At 44.6% G+C, this 18642-nt stretch overlaps 1 protein-coding gene across 1 annotated transcript in view; it reads left to right on the forward strand.

Annotated features, from left to right (window-relative positions):
* Window positions 1–4784: 4784 nt before the first annotated feature.
* LOC142587339 (isoaspartyl peptidase/L-asparaginase) overlaps window positions 4785–18642 on the forward strand; it is a 712895-nt gene continuing 699037 nt past the window's right edge. Inside the window, exon 1 of the mRNA XM_075698262.1 lies at window positions 4785–4924. The gene's annotated coding sequence lies outside the window, so the exon portion shown is untranslated. The remainder of the gene's footprint in view (window positions 4925–18642) is intronic.

Below are 18642 nucleotides of genomic sequence, written 5' to 3' on the forward strand. Positions count from 1 at the left end.
GAAACTCCCATAGACGGTGGCGCCAGATTTCCCTCTAGGTATTATAGTGAGAAACTCTATGCTCTATAGACCGTTTTTTCGTAGGCGCCGCCATATTGTGAGCGCAGTGGCGCCGCCTATGAGCAGCGCCATACTGGCTTGGGTGAAAGCGGTCTTTTGCATGGCAGGTATACGCTCGGCGGTAGGTTGTGGCGTTTGTTTTCGCGGTCGTGCGGTCTGTTCAGTATGGCGTGCGTCTTCTACGTGGTAAACGGTTCTGTGAGACGTGCTAAAGCGGTTTAATGCGTCATGGCCAGAATTTCTGCTGGCGTTGAGGTGGACGGAACACGCAGCGCGATGTGTGCGCGCATGTTTGAGCCTACAATCAGCCTCGGAGATCAATTGTGTATTTCTAAATGTTCCAATCACTAATGTGACCTTATTGCAGTATTATCCTCTATTTCTAAGCTGCGGTTTATGAGCCATGAAACATACGCGACGATCGTAACAGCGTGGGTACCGTTCTGCTACGATGGGAGCTGTGCTGTAATACTTTGACAAGCGTTCAAACTGTTCGCGGCAGGTTACATTGCGTGACTACTTGGTTGGATGGATGAGGTTTCCACCTATGAATAAAATAGCTTTGGCTAGTAATAGCAGCATACCTTATAGTCTGAATTAAGCTTGTCCAGCAAAGCGACTATTTACGAACTGCGCGAGCGTCCTAAGCAGTAGTAGGTGCTGGATTACAGATATCTTTGTTCTATATAGCGCATGGTCCAAGCATACGGCATCAGCGGTTATATACTTGTAAACGTTGTGCGGCATTAGCCCGTTTTCTCTTGCTTTTTAGAGAAAGAGGATGGTAACCGATCTTTTTTTCGGTTGAGTTCGTTCCGTTCTCTACGACGCACTCACACGTATTACGGAAATTTTGTCTTCAAAAATAGGCATCGCATTCTTTTTATGCGATCCCTCTCATATATTACGGCTGTATGCAGGCCAAAAAGGCAATGCCGAAGCGCACACCTTGCATATGTATCGTGCTAGCTCACCAACCGCAGTGATCGCTGTGTTGAGCAGCACCATGGGCCTCATGCAGTAAGACATATGGTAATTTGAAGCACACTAGACTTGAAATGGGTGAGTACGATGCCAGTGTATCACGAATATTTGATAAAGCCTGCCGCTCAGATGGTTCGTGGTTGCCTTAGGTTGGCCGTGCACGAGCATGCACCCTTATGTTTTATGTTTTACTCCCTACGCCAATCGATCAGACAGTGAGCTGATTTACCATTTAATGCTGGTAATGCAGAGACGCCGGCTTTCTTTGTTGAATTGAAATAGATATAAGCAAAATAGTAAACAAACACGCACCGCGACTGATAATGCGCGTACATCGCGGCTGATTATGCGCGTCACACTTTTGCGCCCCCAATGCATATTTCTGCCTACAGTATAGTTACTGATGCACCGAAAGGCTTCCCTGACGACCTTATATGAACGAACATTTCGTAAAGTTCACAAAGTAAGGTCTAAAACATCTAGAAATCGTTCCGCAGCACGCGACAGCAATACTTTCAAGCAGCGCCGCGCCGGATCGCCCAAGCCAGAGAGGAGGAAAAACTCTCCGCGCGCCCTATCCTCCTCGTCCGATGAAACGGTCTATAGACCGTTTCATCGGGCGAGGAGAATAGGGCGCGCGGGGGGCCTTTCCTCCTCTCTGGCTTGGGCGATCCGGCGCGGCGCTGCTTGAAAGTATTGCTGTCGGGTGCTGCGGAACGATGTGGAGATGTTTTAGATGGTACTTACTGAAATTTAAGCCATTTCCTTTCATATAAGGTCGTCGGGGAAGCCTTTCGGTGCATCGGTAACTACAGTACGCGGAAATATCTCTTGGCGGCGCAAACACGCGATGCGCATTGTCAGCCGCGGTGCGTCTGTGAGTTGTGAAGTCTTTTGCATTTAACGGTTTTAATTCAACGAAGAGAAACGGCGTCTCTGTATTACTAGCATGAAATGGTAAATCTGCTCATTATCTGATCGCTTGGCATAGGGACTAAAACATAAGAGCGCATGCTCGTGCACGGCCAACCTAAGGCAACCACGAAACATCTAAGCGACAGGCGCTATCAAATATTTGTGATGCACCGGCATCGTTCTCGCGCATTTCAAGTCAAGCAGCCTTCAAATTACCATATGTCTACGCTATCCTTCCTGCATGAGGCTGATGGCTCTGCTCAACACAGCGATCACTGCGGTTGGTGAACCGGCACGATCTGTGCGCTTCGGCATTGCCTTTTTGGCCTGCATACAGCCGTAATATATGAGAGGGATCGCATAAAAAGAATGCGATGCCTATTTTTGAAGACAAAATTTCCGTAATACGTGTGAGTGCGTCGTAGAGAACGGAACGAACACAACCGAAAAGAAATTCGGTTATCATCCTCTTTCTCAAAAAAGCAAGAGAAAACGGGCTAACGCCGCAATAGGACCTCGCATAATCACGCCGCACAACGTTTATAAATATATAACCGCTGATGCCGTATGCTTGGACCATGCGGTATATAGAACAAATATATATGTAGTCCAGCACCTACCACTGCTTAGGACGCTCGCGCAGTTCGTAAACAGTCTCTTTTCTGGACAAGCTTAATTCAGACTATAAGGTATGCTGGTATTACTTGCCAAAACTATTTTATTCAGGGGCGGACACCTCATCCATCGAACCAAGTAGTCACGCAATGTAACCTGCAGCGAACAGTTTGAATGCTTGTAAAAGTATAACATCACAGCTCCTATCGTAGCAGACGCTGTTACGATCATCGCGTATGTTTCATGGCTCCTAAACCGCAGCTAAGAAATAGAGGATAATACTACAATAAGGTCACATTAGTGATTGGAACATTCAGAAATACACAATTGATCTGCGAGGCTGATTGTAGGCTCAAATATGCGTGCACACATCGCGCTGCGTGTTCCGCCCACCTCAACGCCAGCAGAAATTCCGGCGATTACGCCTTAAATCACTTCAGCACGTCTCACAGAACCATTTACCATGTAGAAGACGCACGTCATACTAAACAGACCGCACGACCGCAAAAACAAACGCCAGAACCTACCGCCGAGCGTATACCTGCCATGCAAAAGACCGCTTTCACCCAAGCCAGTATGGCGCTGCTCATAGGCGGCGCCACTGCGTTCACAATATGGCGGCGCCTACGAAAAAACGGTCTATACATATACCGTCATTCCCATGACGGCACGGTGCCCCCTAAACACCCAGCACAGGTAAACAAAAATAAAAAGCTGAGCATGGTGGCAACTACCATCCCCCGTTTCAAAGGGGACGCTCCTACCTTCCATCCATCCATCCATCCACTTTGTTTCCCGCTTGTGCCCGCACGCCTGCCAGCGCCTGCTCTAGCTGTTCTGCTGACACCTTGATCGCTACGAGACAGTCGTATTTGCTTTGTGTGTTAGTAATTTGATCAGCTTTATGCGGCTGTGCGATGGGAAAGTGCTTTGTGCCCTTCTTACTTATTTGCAAACCTGAGAAATAAAGTCTCATCATGATGTTCTGCCCGGGACTGTACATACCTTCTTGATGGTTACATATATAAAGCAGCTGGTTTATCAATTTCTCTACCTGTGCTACATGGGGTGATTACACTGCTTGAAAACATGCTCGTAAGTACGTTCCATTAGGTGTACAGAACAGATAAAGGACTGCGGAATTACTCCGTTGAAACTGGCTCAGCCACGTCGGTAAATCGCCTTCACCTCATGCCGCACACGGTTTTGACTGTTCTGTTGAGACGTACACGAAACATATGAAGCCTTTTCAGTAATTCATGGAAATAGTATTGCACATACAATGTAAGTGAAATCAAAGCGCCCACTGTAACTACGTAGTATCAGGCTCGAAATTTTCAGGAATGCGATCGAGTGCTCGGAAAGAATTTATATGCTGCATAGTCTGCAGTCGCGTGGAATGTGTCAAGGTATGAGGGGTTTGGCATGCGCTATGTGCTTGTAGCAATACCACGCAACTAAAGCGGTTTAACTGTAGAGCTACAATAAACATTTTTCTGAAAATATCCGTCCCGTAAAATTTTGATCGGGACTATTACGTGCTGCTTTTTAACACAGGCTGAAACAGCGACGATACATGGTTATTTCACCTAGTCCGGCGTTCTTTAAAATGGGCATATAAGAGCCGTCAGTAAACACATATTTGATGGACTTTGAGCGGGCGGCCGTAGTTACAGCTTAAGTCGGTACAGGGGCTAGCGCGGCAAATTGCACGTCCGCCGTCTGCTTTCAGGCGCCTGGAAAAATTTTTTTCTAGTGACTCTAGAGGGCCTCAGTTCGGAGCGCTACTGGTGGCGCGCTTTGAAAGCAGAGCATTAGCGCGCTGCGGCTCCCAGCGTCGTTCGCTCACCTAAAGTATTCTTCCATCGTGGTATAGTGTACCAGAATAGTACTAAGGTCAATCCCGCCCGTCACACTACCCCACTCTAGCCACCATGGCGCCAGCCGCCGCCCGTTACAAAGGGTATAGCCGCCATCCATCCATCCATCCATCCAGTAAGCCAACGAGCCAAGCCAAGCGACAAAATTAGACGGCATGCAGAAAGCAGACAGCTTTCCCGGTCCCTACGAGGCATTTTCGGGCATACCGTGGTAGTCGGCAAGCTGTCTGCATCGTTAACGAACGAACGGCGGCATGTCAGTGACACTTAGTGGCAAGCAGTTATCGTTCATGCTTTTTGTTTCCTTCTTGCTGGGCGTCGGCTTGGGCTACAAGCTGAAAAGCCTGCGCATCCATTTCCTCAAGCAGCGCCGGGACTGGCTCGCCTCCCGGCTCGCCACGGCGCAGCAGAAACTTGAAGGTGAACTGAGGCCCTAGCAGACCAGCCCCTGTGGAGGACAAAGCACTGTCGTAAGGCTTCTTGGTTTTCATATGCCTACGCTTATCGCCATGCCTGCTGATATGCTTTGGCTAGTGGACTGCACTTCTATGTCTCGGCCGGTTGTTGAATGCCGCAGGTCATCCTGCACCTAGTTTACTGAAGAACGCAGGCGAGCTGATCATCGCCCAATTGAGCTGGATAGATTTTGCAGGAAATGTTTTTGCATGTTCGGAAAGATTTCGAACGCCTTGCCGCTGTGCTTGCAGCCAATGAAGCTAGGCCAGGTAGCGCTGGTCATGCGCCTAGCACTTGCGGCACTCGACGATTTCTAGAAGCACGAAACCCAAAATTCTGCTAAGGAATCCCAGGAGCTGTTTAGATTGGAGACCATCGTCCGCGTGAAGACTTGTCTGCCGTAGCGCTGCGCAAACCAGCCGACGGACAAACAAAAACAGGCAAGGACTAGCGCTCGCTGTCTCATTTTTGTTCGCGTCTTCTAGCCACCTTGAGCTAGCCTACCGCAGTAAGAATGCATGACCAACTAGTCCAACAATCAGGGCCTCTAAAATTTTGTTGCATGTACTTCATGTTGCATAGGATGGGTATTTAGGGTAGTAAAAAATGCGAGTCCCTGTTCCGCAGAGTATCTGCGCTGCGGTCGAAATATTGAAGAACTTGGTGCATGGAGAAGGATCGACATTTGGACGAGTTGGTACTGGTTGAACATCTTGAAGGGGCAGCGCAAAAAGACGATGACAGAAGGCAGGAACACACAGGACAGCGCTGAACTCACAACTAACTTTATGCGAAGGCATACATACACTTATATACACAACCCATAGCCACGTGCTCTCCCATCCATGGCGTCCTTATCAGTGCGCAGGCAAAAAAACACGCAAAACCATTTAATCTAATGCTACGTTATGAAGCGGCTTAAAAATTCAAATTTACTATCATGCAAATTTATCGATGGCATGCTTACACAACGCGACCCTTTCTTCCGTATATAGAAGGCCTCAATTATCTCCCTCGTAGCCTGATTTTTGTGCGTGGAAAGTATTGTGGTGTCTTTATATATTGGAGTGCACCCATGCTCAGAGCAATGCCGCGCAACATGCGAGTAGGCATTACCCGTTAGTGAGCGCCTATGTTCAGACAATCTAATATTGAGGCAACGACCTGTTCGACCGATGTATACGTGACCGCAGGAAAATGGAATTCATAAACAACTCCCATTCTACAGTGCACAAACGGGGAAGTATGCTTAACAGTACAGCCTTTCCCAGCATGAGTAGAAGCAGCCTGGGCCAATTTCCTATCGATCTTACCACAAATTTTCATCAACTTGTTAGGGGCAGAAAAAACAACCTTTATATCAGATCTGCCTGCTACGGTCCTGCGGTCCGTATACATCCTGCAGCATACTCACTCATGAGTCCGCTGACTCCTACTCGCTTTGCCCGCGATTCATACGCGTGAGAGAGAGAGAGACGAGGACTGTCAGTGGACGTGCATGAGGGCATGCCAGTGAGTGGGAGTAGATGTGAGTATCGGCTTGAGTTGGGGCCAGTAAGTCTGTATGAAAGTGACTATGAACGCGAGCGAGCATTGGTGACTATGAGTGGCCATGAGTAGGAATGGAGTGAGTGCCAACTAGTGTGAGTGCACATTTTTATTTATTTGTTTGTTCAATACTGCCAGCAGCCTCTAGGCAGTTTTATGCTTTAGTTTTACAGCTTTATGAATGATAAGTGCAAAAATTAATACAAGTCATCAATGCATCAAAGAGTTTAATAATAATCTAACTGGCAGACTAATAAGTAACAAGCATAACAAAAGTAAGTTAAACAAGCTGAATATGATTGCAGGCACATTAGGCACTTCAATAAACAAAAGGAAACAAAACAAGGTAAATTACAACGCTGCAGAAGACTAGTCATAACCGATAAATAGGATTCTTGTGATATCACCTATGGTATATCACGAGGAAGGTAGTTCTGTTATGATATTGTTCTCAGAAAAAAAGAGTAACAATACGCATTTGCTTTCATTCAATGTCCTTTCATGTTTGCCCCAAGTCTATCGGGCCGTATTGTACTGCATGTAGAATTAAAATCAAGTTTTGTTCTGTTGGTGATTATATTAAAAACACTTGTAGCCAATGAAGTTTATGAAATGACTCTAGTGAGGGCAGTCCAGATTGAGCACGCAAGTTACAGACATATGTCTACCATTCCCCACAGGGGCGTCTGCGTAAGCAGGCGTTTGGTGTGTTGCGATCCCACGTACCCGAGCTCACGAGGGTTGGACGCTCCCGCATGTAGCCATGCACGGCTTAGCCGTGCCTGGGGAAAGGGGGATCCTGGGTGTTGAGCTGATGCCGGGTGTTCAGGCCTTTAAGGCCCCCCGGCAAAGGCAACACACCTCTTAGGCCTCTGCTTCACACAGACGGCCCCTCCAGACTTACCCACCCGGAGGAAATCGGCAGTCGCCTTTTCCTGTCCTCTTCCATCTTGTTGGGCTCTGTGGTGGGCGGCTGGCATAACTACCGAAGTGACATTTATTTTGATGACTTTTTAATCATTCCCCCAAATCCCTGATCGCCTTCTTTCCAAGAGAGGGTGCACCGATGACTTCCTGAAACTTTTCGGCCAGACCAAGGAAATTTACCCAACATACCATGTCTTAAGTTGTGAAAACCCTGATAAAACTACAAGAACTTTATTGCCATTTGTTGTTGCTAAGTGTCTTACTGAAAAACTAGGTCCCAGCTACAAGGTCATGAAAATGGCCAGCGGTGATCTGTTGCTTGAAGTTAGTGACAAGAAACGGTACGAGAAACTATCTGGACTTGTTGAAATTAATAGTACCCCCATCTCCATAAACCCGCATTGTTCTTTGAACAGTACACGCAGCGTATCTGAACAAGATCTCCTGGACTTCAGTGAAACCAAGCTGCTTGAAGGCTGGAAGGAACAGCACGTGACAAATGTCCAAAGAATAAAGATCATGCAAGATGGACAAAGAGATCCCCACTAAACACCTAATTTTGACATTCTGCACAAGCACTTTATCAGGATATATTGAAACAGGCTGTATGAAAATCCAACTTAGACCCTACATTCTGAATCTGTGCTGCTGCTTTAAGTGCCAGTGATTTGGCTACAGCTCGCAGAGCTGCTGGGGCCATACCACATGTGCAAAGTGTGCATCACACGAACATCCTGCCGATAACTGTACTGAGGCACCCCACTGCGCAAACTGCAAGGGTGACTACCCTGCATTCTCTCGGTAGTGTCTTTCTTGGAAGAGAGAAAAGGAAATAATTACACTCAAAATCAAGGAGAACATTTCTTTTCAATAAGCACGAAAGCGTATTTTTTTCCTTCATACCGCAGGATATGCTGGTGTGGCACGCAGGGGGGGTGACACCGCAGCCGGTTTTCAAAAGTGGTGACAGAACTGATCCATCGAATTATCGCCCGGTATCACTCACCTGTATTGCCTGCAAACTTCTTGAACACATAATCTATTCTCATGTTGCCTCTCATATTGAAGCTAACTCTTTCCTTTTCTGTAACCAGCATGGCTTCCGACCAGGTCATTCATGTGAAACTCAACTCTTTGAATTCACTACTGACCTCCATTTAAGCCTTGATTCTCTCCTCCAAACAGATGTAATTTATCTAGACTTTTCGAAAGTCTTTGACAGTGTACCTCATGAACGACTAATGATCAAAGTAAACAGCTTGTGTCTCCATCCTCTAATCACATCCTGGATCCAGTGCTTCCTAATTAGCCGATCAGTTTACAGTGATTGGACACCGTCGCTCTACAGTCACCGAAGTGTTATCTGGAGTACTCAAGGTTCAGTCCTTGGGCCCCTTTGTTTTTAATTTTCATTAATGAACTCCCTTCTGGTACTTCGTCATTCATATCCGACTCTTTACCGATGACTGCGTGCTGTACCGCCGTATAAACTCCCACAATGATCAGTTGCTTTTACAGCGTGACATCACTACTATTGAAGAATGGTGCACAGAGTGGCTCATGCAGCTAAACGTCAAAAAACGTAACTTCATGCGTGCATCACAGAAACACTCTCTCATTTCATACTCTTACTCTTTGCATTGCCTTCCTATTGAGCTGGTTCAATCATAAAGGTACCTTAGTATCACCTTCACTAGCAAGCTTGCATTGTCAGAACATATCCAAAATCTGGTTACTGCCACTAATCAATCCCTGGGATTCATAAGACGGTCACTATCATCATCACCCCCTGTGATCAGTCAACTAGCATATGAAACATTTATCCGTACTAAACTGGAATTCGGGTCTGCTATATGGAATCCCCGTCAAGCGTACCTTGTTGAGCTACTGGAAGCCGTCCAAAATTGTGCAGCCCAGTTTATTACATCCCAGTATGACTATCGGCTAAGTGTTAGAAACATCTAATCATCCCTTCACATCCAATCATTAGCACATCGCCGAAAAATCTCACGCCTATGCCTCTTTCAAAAGCTCTATTAGAATTTCCCGCATTTACGCGACACACTTCTTTTGCCACCCAACCGTACTTCATGCCGTCTCTCAAACAACCTCAGTATTCAACGTCTTCACGGCCCTACTAAATCCTTCAACAGCTCTTTTTTGCCGGTAGCCATTGCAGAATCGAATAGTTTACTGGACCGCTTAGTAATCGAACGTAACCGTACCAAGTTTTGAAACATAGTAACGAACTTTCTGAGTATTGATGCTTAATGGATTTGACTTATTTTTACTACATCGCACTTTTTTAATGCTTTTATTACTTTTTGTGTTTGACATTCATTTTATTACACCTTCTTTACCCTTCTGAATGTTATTGTTTCTTACTTCAGTCATGACTGTTTGTATGTTTCTTTTTCTTATGTATGCTCCCCCCTTATGTAATACCCCAACAGGGGCTTTTAAGGGTCAATAAATGATGATGATGATGACTGGGGCATCAGCCCACCAAGAGTGTGGCCGTGGCAGTGCCCCCAGGCGACAGCAGCGAGTGCTGCTGCGCCGTCTCTAAAGGAGGGCCCATCGACCTCTGGTTTGGTGGCCTCCAAGGCTCTGCTTTTCGAGGCAAGGCCTACCTTGAGAACACCCCGCCCTAGTGAGCAGAAGTCCAGCGGCTCCCAGGAGTCGATGGACACAAGCCAAGCGGCACATTCAGCGCCTCTGGAGCGGCGCGCTTCTCCTGACCGCTCCAAGAAAGACAAAGCCGAGATCACGGGGCCTGGAAAGGCTCCATAAGCCAACTGGCTCCTCTTGACACACAGCACATAAACACAAACAATATGGATGCACAAATATTACACTGGAGCATGAGAGGTCTGATCCACAACCTCGATGATATCAAAGAACTATTACACAAATACAATCCAAAGGTGCCGTGTATTCAGGAAACATATCTTAAATGTGTACAAACTTTCTCAGGCAACATGCTATTTTCTGGAAAGACCGAGGCGATGCTGTTGCATCGTCTGGCGGGGTAGCAATAATAGTCGACAGAGGCATTGCTTGTCGGCAACTGCAACTCTGAACTCCTTCTGAGGCAGTTGCTATCAAAGCAGTGCTATTCAGTAAACTAGTTACCATCATGTTTGTATACATATCCCCAACTTATCAACTCTCTAGAACAACATTTCAAAGCTTTATTGATGAGCTCCATTACCCTTACATAGTCGTCAGGGATCTAAACACGCCTAGTACACTGGGGGGCGACTTTCGCTGTGATGCGAAAGGACGGCTTATAGAAAACATCCTATTCTCTTCATGTTCCTGCTTGCTAAACAAGAAAAAGCCAACATTTTACAGTTCTTCACATAAAACATTTTCTTCCATAGACCTAAGCGTAGCGTCCAGTACAATTGTGCCATATCTAGAGTGGGATGTCATTAATAACCTTTATGGAAGTGATCACTTCCCCATCGTTCTAAACTTTAAAAAACAAACTGCGTGTCCTGCACATGTTCCTCAATGGAAAGTTGATTCAGCCGACTTGACGAAGTTTTGCAAACACAGCTGCCCTGGAATGATATCTGTAAACTTAGTCGAGACGATGCAGTAGCATACATAACAGTGTTCATTATTAATACTTCATCAGTATGTATCCCCCAAACAAATGGGTTGCCGTCGAAACAATGTATTCCATGGTAGAAGGAGGAGTGCAAGGAAGCTTGGAAACTCCTCCATAACTCCCCAACCACAGAGAACCTAATTAACTTCAAGGCGATCAAGTCGCAAGGTAGAAGAATGCGCTGCACTGAATGGGAAAGTTGTAAAAACTCCAGAAGCAGCATCAATTCTTATACAGATGAACGAAAAGCCTGGAACGGGTTGAACAAAATAAAAGGCCACGAAACTCATCCTTTAACTTTAGTAAATACACAAGGAGACAGTCCTGAGGACCAGGCAGATTGTCTAAGAGCACATTTTGAGCACATCCAATGAAGGCACATCCAATGAACTATACAATCGTCCATTTAAAATGGCTGAGTTCCAAGCCTCACTGAATTGCTGCAACAAGTCTGCTCCAGGAAGTGACAGAATAATGTATGAGATGATCAGACACTTATACCCCAAAAACCAAAAAATGCTACTGTCATTCTTCGACTCCATGTTTGCCGCCGTCTACGTTCTGTTTGCCTGGAAAGAAGCAATCGTAATCCCTATTCTCAAAAAGGGCAAGGACCCTTTCTTACCCAGCAGTTATAGGCATACAGCCCTGACAAGTTGTCTATAACTATTTGAGAAAATGATTAACCGTCGCCTCATCCATTTTCTTGAAAGCAACATGGTACTTGATCCCTTACAGTGTGGTTTTAAGGAGGGTAGATCCACAACAGATCATCTCGTCTGCATCGAGACAAATATCCGTGATGCCTTTGTCCAGAAACAGTTTTTTTTGTTAGTATTTTTGCATATGGAGAAGGCATACGACACAACATGGCACTTTTGAATCCTCCGTGATCTGTCTGAAATGGGATTTAGAGGCAAGTTGCTGAATGTGATTCAGAGTTACCCCTCCAATCGCACGTTTCGTGTTAGAGTTGGCAACATTCTGTCTCGTCCATTTATGCAAGAGGCTGGTGTTCCACAAGGTAGCGTGCTGAGCTGCACTCTATTTATTGTCGAAATGAACTCTATCCAGACTGCCATACCACGTACTATGTTTTATTCTGTATATGTGGATGACATCCAGATAGGTTAAATATCATTTAATTAAGTATTTGCGAGCGACAAGTACAGCTTTGCATAAATAAACTGTCTAAGTGGGTGGATGGAAACGGTTTCAAACTAAACCCTCAAAAAAGTATGTGCGTCCTGTTCTCTAACAAGAGGTATACTGGCTAACCCCGTAATAGATCTCAATGGAGAACGGTTATCTGAGTCATGAACACAAATTTTTAGGGGTCCTTCTAGACAGTAAGCTAACTTTTGTGCCACACCTGAAGTATCCTAAGGCAAAGTGCCTCAAGACTATGAATCTGCTGAAGCTAATATTACACACAGCTTGGGGAAGTGACAGGAGATGCCTTATAAAGATGTACAAAAGTCTAAGATTAACACGCTTTGTTTATGGAGCCATAGTCTATAATTTATAATTCTGCTGGACCTAGTACTCTGAAAATGCTAGATCCTATCCACCATTTAGGCATCCATCTTGCTACAGGCGCCTTTAGGACTAGTCCTGTGCAAAGTCTTTATGACGAATGTAATGAATGGTCTCTATACTACCAAAGGACATATTTAAGCTTTTCGTATACCTTGAAGATAAAATCGGCTGTGGATCATCCACGTCATTCAATTATTCACGACTTCTCCATGGCCAAGCTGTTCCGTAACTGCCCAGGTATCCGGCCTCCTCTGTCCCTCCGGTTGGAAGCACTCTCAGAAAAAACAGGGGTCCCTCTTATAGAGAATGTCCTGATAGCTCCTACTCTGCTTCCACCACCTTGGGAGTGGCAAACTATCCAATGTGACATCTCTTTCTTAGAAATATTGAAACGAGCACTTGAGGCTCACATACAATCACATTTTCTTGAACTTAAAGAGAAGTATTCCTGTGATTAATTTTATGCAGATGCTTCGAAGTCTCCTGCTGGTGTTGTTTACGCAGCTCGTGGACCCTCATTTTCAACGTCTGGGGCACTAAACCCACACACCAGTATCTTTACGGTGGAAGCGATTACTATACTTTCGGCTATTAAATACATAAGGCTCAGAAATGTCGCTAAGGCTGTTGTCTTCACAGATTCATTAAGTGTCGGAGAGCCCCAATTAGTTCACGAAAACATAAGAATTCTGTTTTGAATTAGCTGTATAGCTTGTTGTGCTCTGCATATATGTGCAACCAAGTGATTATGTTATGCTGGGTACCTAGCCACAAAGGTATAAAAGGCAATGTAGCTGCTGACAAAAACGCTATGTCAGTGAGTCTTAGTGACACAGATGGTAATGTTCCCATCCCTGCCACATACCTAAAGTCTTTTCTGCGTGGTAAACTGAGGAGTCATTGGCAAGGAAAGTGACACAAACATTGAATGAGCTCCACATGATAAAACCAAAACTAGGGAACTGGATAAGTGAGAAAACAGCATGGTACAAGGAAGTACTCCTTTGCCAATTAAGAATAGGTCACACGATACTCTTGCCTCTTGAGTGGGGGTGATCCTCCGACTTGTAGTAAGTGTGGCTTGAATAAGCTCCACATGATAAAACCAAAACTAGGGAACTGGATAAGTGAGAAAACAGCACGGTACAAGGAAGTACTCCTTTGCCAATTAAGAATAGGTCACACGATACTCTTACCTCTTGAGTGGGGGCAATCCTCAGACTTGTAGTAAGTGTGGCCATAGTCTGACAGTCCCCCACGTTCTTATTCAGTGCCCTGCAATAGCAATAGAGAGAAAAAAGTATTTCCCTTATGCATATCAGGAGAATATACCTCTTCACCCTGCATTTTTTCTGAGCGATGAACCGCTTTTTAAACTGCTAATAGATTTAGATTTCTTAGCCGAAACCGACACCCTGAAAATAATTTGGCCAGGTAACTCTAACACATGATTAACAGCCATTGTATTTGAGGGCCCTCTTGAAGTTCTACTGTCACTGTTGTTTCATTGTCGTATGTTTTTACCAAAACACAATTGCCATCATCCACATCCCTAACTAATCAGTGTCATTATTTTAGTACTTATACATTTTATGATGTATCTGCGTATGACATCCTCCAGTGCATTACATCTGCAGGCTTGGAGTGGCTCCTGACACCGGCGAAAGACGCTGAGAGCGAGTGGGGCTATATTAATCCAGGTACAACCAAATTAGGAAGGCCCACTAAGCTTGAACAAAGACATTCCCTCACCAGAACAGGAATTGGCCTCCCTGGTGCAGTATTCAGCCACAACCTCCCCAATGATATGTACAATTAACTCACGGCTCTCAGTCCCCAGCAGCTGCGAAGCACCTGTCCAAGGCGGCAGTCAGACCTGTAATGCAGCAGAGGGTGCTAAAAATCTCCGGGTCCGGACAGGCCGCCAATGGAAATTGACCCTGTCAACCTTTAATTGCCGAACTCGGTCGAGTGAGGCTAGCTTAGCAGGAATCTTTGAGGAACTATCAGACATTGTTTGGGATATCATCAGCCTTAGTGAGATTAGAACTGGTGAGGCTTATACGGGGCTGAATAACAGACATGTCCTCTGCTACAGAGTAGGATTCTTAATCCATACGGACATAGCGGGCAACATTGACGAATTCTACAGCATTAATGAGACGGTAGCCATAGTCGTAATAAAACTTTATAAGAGGTATAGATTAAAGGTAGTAGAAGCCTACGCTCCAACATCCAGTCACGATGATGAGGAACTAGATCTGTTTTATGAAGATGTTGAATTAATGATGAGAAAAGTGTGAACTCCGTATACAGTAGTAATGGGTGACTTCAATGCAAAAGTGGGGAAAAACCGAGCGGGTGAACAGGCAATTGGCAACTATGGTGTTGGTTCTAGAAACGCTAGAGGAGAGATGCTGGTAGAATTCGCAGAAAGGAATAAGCTGAGAATAAGGAACATGTTTTTCAGGAAGCATAGCAACAGAAAGTGGACCTGGAAAAGCCCTAATGGTGAAACAAGGAATGAAATAGATTTCATACTTTATGCCAATCCCAGCGTAGCGCAGGATGTAGAAGTGTTAGGTAGGGTAAAGTGCTGTGATCATAGGTTAGTGAGGGCTAAGATTCACCTCAATTTGAAGAGAGAAAAAGTAAAATTGGTCAAGAAGAAACAGGTCAGCTTAGAGGCAGTAAGGGTAAAAGCAAACAAATTTAGGCTGGTACCTGCAAACAAATTTGCAGCCTTAGAACAGAGAGATGATGATGATGATGATGACATAGAGCTATTGAATGAAACCGTAATGAGGCTGGCTTCAGAGGCAGCAACTGAAGTGGGAGGCGAGGTGCCAAGACAACCAGTAGGCAAGCTCTCCCAAATAACAAAGGACCTAATAAAAAAATGACAAAGAATGAAAGTGCCCAACTCAAGAGATAAGATAGAATTCGTGGAACTGTCAAAACTGATCAACAAGGTGAAAATAAGTGATATTCGAAATTATAACGTGAGAAAGACTGAGGAAGCCGTAAGCAGTGGACGCAGCCTGAAATCGGTGAGAAGGAAACTTGGCATAGGACAAACCAAGATGTACGCACTGAAAGATAAGCAGGATAATATTATCAGCGATCTCGAAGGTATAATGAATGCAGCATAAGAATTCTATACTGACCTGTACAGTACCCAGAGTACTCAGGAGAACTCCATTCTGAACGATAACGAACAGGATACAGAAACTCCTCTTACAACTAGAGATGAGGTCAGAAGGGCCTTGCAAGACATAAAATGGGGAAAAGCAGCAGGAGAAGATGGAATAACACTCTATGTAATCAAAGATGGAGGAGACATAATGCTTGAAGAACTGGCGGCTCTCTATACAAAATGTCTGTCAACTGCAAGGCTCCCAGAAAACTGGAAGAATGCAAACATTATAGTAATCCACAAAAAGGAAGACATTAAAGAACTGAAAAATTACAGGTCCATTAGCTTACTCCCAGTATTATATAAAATATTTACCAAAATAATCTTCAACAGGATAAGGGCAATACTGGACTTTAGTCAACCAAGGGAACAGGCAAGCTTCAGGAAGGGATTCTCTACAATGGATCACATCCATGTCATTAATCAGGTTATCAAGAAATCCGCAGAGTACAATAAGCCTCTCTATATGGCTTTGATAGATTATGAAAAAGCATTTGATTCAGTAGAGATACCAACAGTCATAGAGGCGTTGCGTAATAAAGGAGTACAGGCTGCTTATGTAAATACCTTGGAAAAGATCTACAGAGATTCCACAGCCACCTTATTTCTACACAAGGTAGGAAGATACCTATAAAGAAAGTAGTCAGACAAGGAGACACAATCCCTCCAATGCTATTCACTGCGTGTTTGGAAGAAATATTCAAGCTATTAAACTAGGCAGGCTTAAGAGTCAGTATCGACAGCGAATACCTCAGCAACCTTCGGTTTGCCGATGACATTCTTCTATTCATTAACGCTGCGGACGAGTTACTACAAATGATTGAGGACCTTAACAGAGAGCGTGTAAGAGTGGGGCTTAAGATTATATGCAGAAGAACAAAGATAATGATGAATAACTGGGCAAGGGAACAAGAATTCAGGATCACCAATCAGCCTCTAGAGTATGTGAAGGAGTACGTTTACCTAGGTCAACTAATCACAGGGAACCCTGACCATGAAAAGGAAATTCACAGAAGAATAAAAATGGGTTGGATCGCATACGGCAGACATCGTGAGCTCCTGACTGGAAGCTTGCCATTATCATTGAAAAGGAAGGTATACAATCAGTGCATTTTACCAGTGATGACATATGGGGAAAAGACTTGGAGATTGACAAAGAAGCTTGAGAACAAGTTAAGGACTGCGCAAAGAGCGATGGAACAAAGAATGCTAGGCATAACTTTGCGAGACAAAGAGAGCGGTTTGGATCAGAGAGCAAACGGGTATGGATGACATTCTAACTGACATGAAGAGAAAAAATGGCACTGGGCAGGTCATGTAATGCGTAGAGTAGATAACCGTTGGACCATTAGGGTGACAGAATGGGTACCAAGAGAAGGGAAGCGCAGTAGAGGACGACAGGACTAGGTGGTACGGTGAAATTAGGAAATTTGCGGGTGCTAGTTGGAATCTGCTGGCGCAGGACAGGGGTAATTGGAGATCGCAGGGAGAGGCCTTCGTTCTACAGTGGACATAATATAGGCTGATGATGATGATGATATTTTATGCCATTTACAGCGACAGTTTTTAGGCCCTTTTACAGCCATGTCACTTCTACCATGATGAATTCACTGTCCATGCCATTAACTATACATCGTTAAGATTACCATTTGTTGTGATGCTCTTTGTCCATACCTGGCCCATGCGCCATTAAACACCACATATCATCATCATGTCTACCATAGGTGTATTAGATAAATTGTAGGGCCTTGCACCATTTCTATACAATGGATGTCACTTTTTAGATATGGGTCCTAAACTGCGTCAGTATATTCAATAGCCGGACATATAAGGAATGTGTAGGCAACCAGTTTTGTTTTACTCATGCAGTGCTACAGTTGGTCCTTTAGCAGCTACAATTTTTTGCATGCAGCTGAGCACTCTAACTTGAATTTGAACTGCTGTATATGCCTAGATACTTGATTTAACTGGCTGGTGTGATTTTCTTGTTGTTTATGTGATATTTAAAATGAAATGTGTGTTTCTTTCGTGTCATAGTGATGTGTGCACATTTTAAAATATTAATATTCTTGTCTCAAGTGCGACACCAGTCAAACACTGCAGTTGAGTAGTTATTACGAATAACCTGGTCATTTTTGGATTTAGTGCTGTGATACAAAACACAGTTATCTGTAAAGAAATGGCAGGGGAATTGAATGACAGGTCATTTAAAGGGCCTCTTACGAGGTGTTGCCATCTGTAGCAAACAAGTGTAGTGCATACATGACATGCCGGCAGTCATGCCTGCAAAGCATTATGCATGCTGTGAAAACAGCTGAAATTTAAAAGCAAACGCCACACTCCTTCACTCTCGAGGCAGCACGCTCCCAACCATAGTCACACATTCTTCATTGATGTGCGTGTTTCCTCACTTGCCATGACTAGTCATCCAAAGTGGAAGACACAAGAAAGGAGGTAGAGCTTGCGCTGCAGTATGCCCCTCGGCTCTGGTATGGGAGAAGACAAGGAAGGAGCACCACTTGGGAACGCTACTAGAGGCAGAGGGAGCGAGTGTCTCTGTTGACAGTGATAGTCGCCTCCTGACTGCATGATAACAGGGCCATTAATTTTTTTCTGTCTCCTCCAATAATGAACCGATCTGAAAAAATTCTTCGGTAAAATGCTTCTGAGATGGCACTCTACAGCTTCTGGTGTATAACCAACCTTTGCAGTGGGGCCTGGTAAGGGGCCTTTTAGATATATATCAAGGAATGATTCAAGAACCGAGCTCAGTGGGACTTCAGATAAGACTGGCAGCAAGGATGGCTTAGGCGCTCCTATTTTAACATGCTGTGGTCTGTCTAAAAGATAAGAGTCAAGCCACTGTAATATCTTATCATTCTTTAGAAGGTTTCATAGTTTTA

Source organism: Dermacentor variabilis, chromosome 7 (genome assembly GCF_050947875.1).
Source record: "Dermacentor variabilis isolate Ectoservices chromosome 7, ASM5094787v1, whole genome shotgun sequence".
NCBI classification, from domain to species: domain Eukaryota; kingdom Metazoa; phylum Arthropoda; class Arachnida; order Ixodida; family Ixodidae; genus Dermacentor; species Dermacentor variabilis.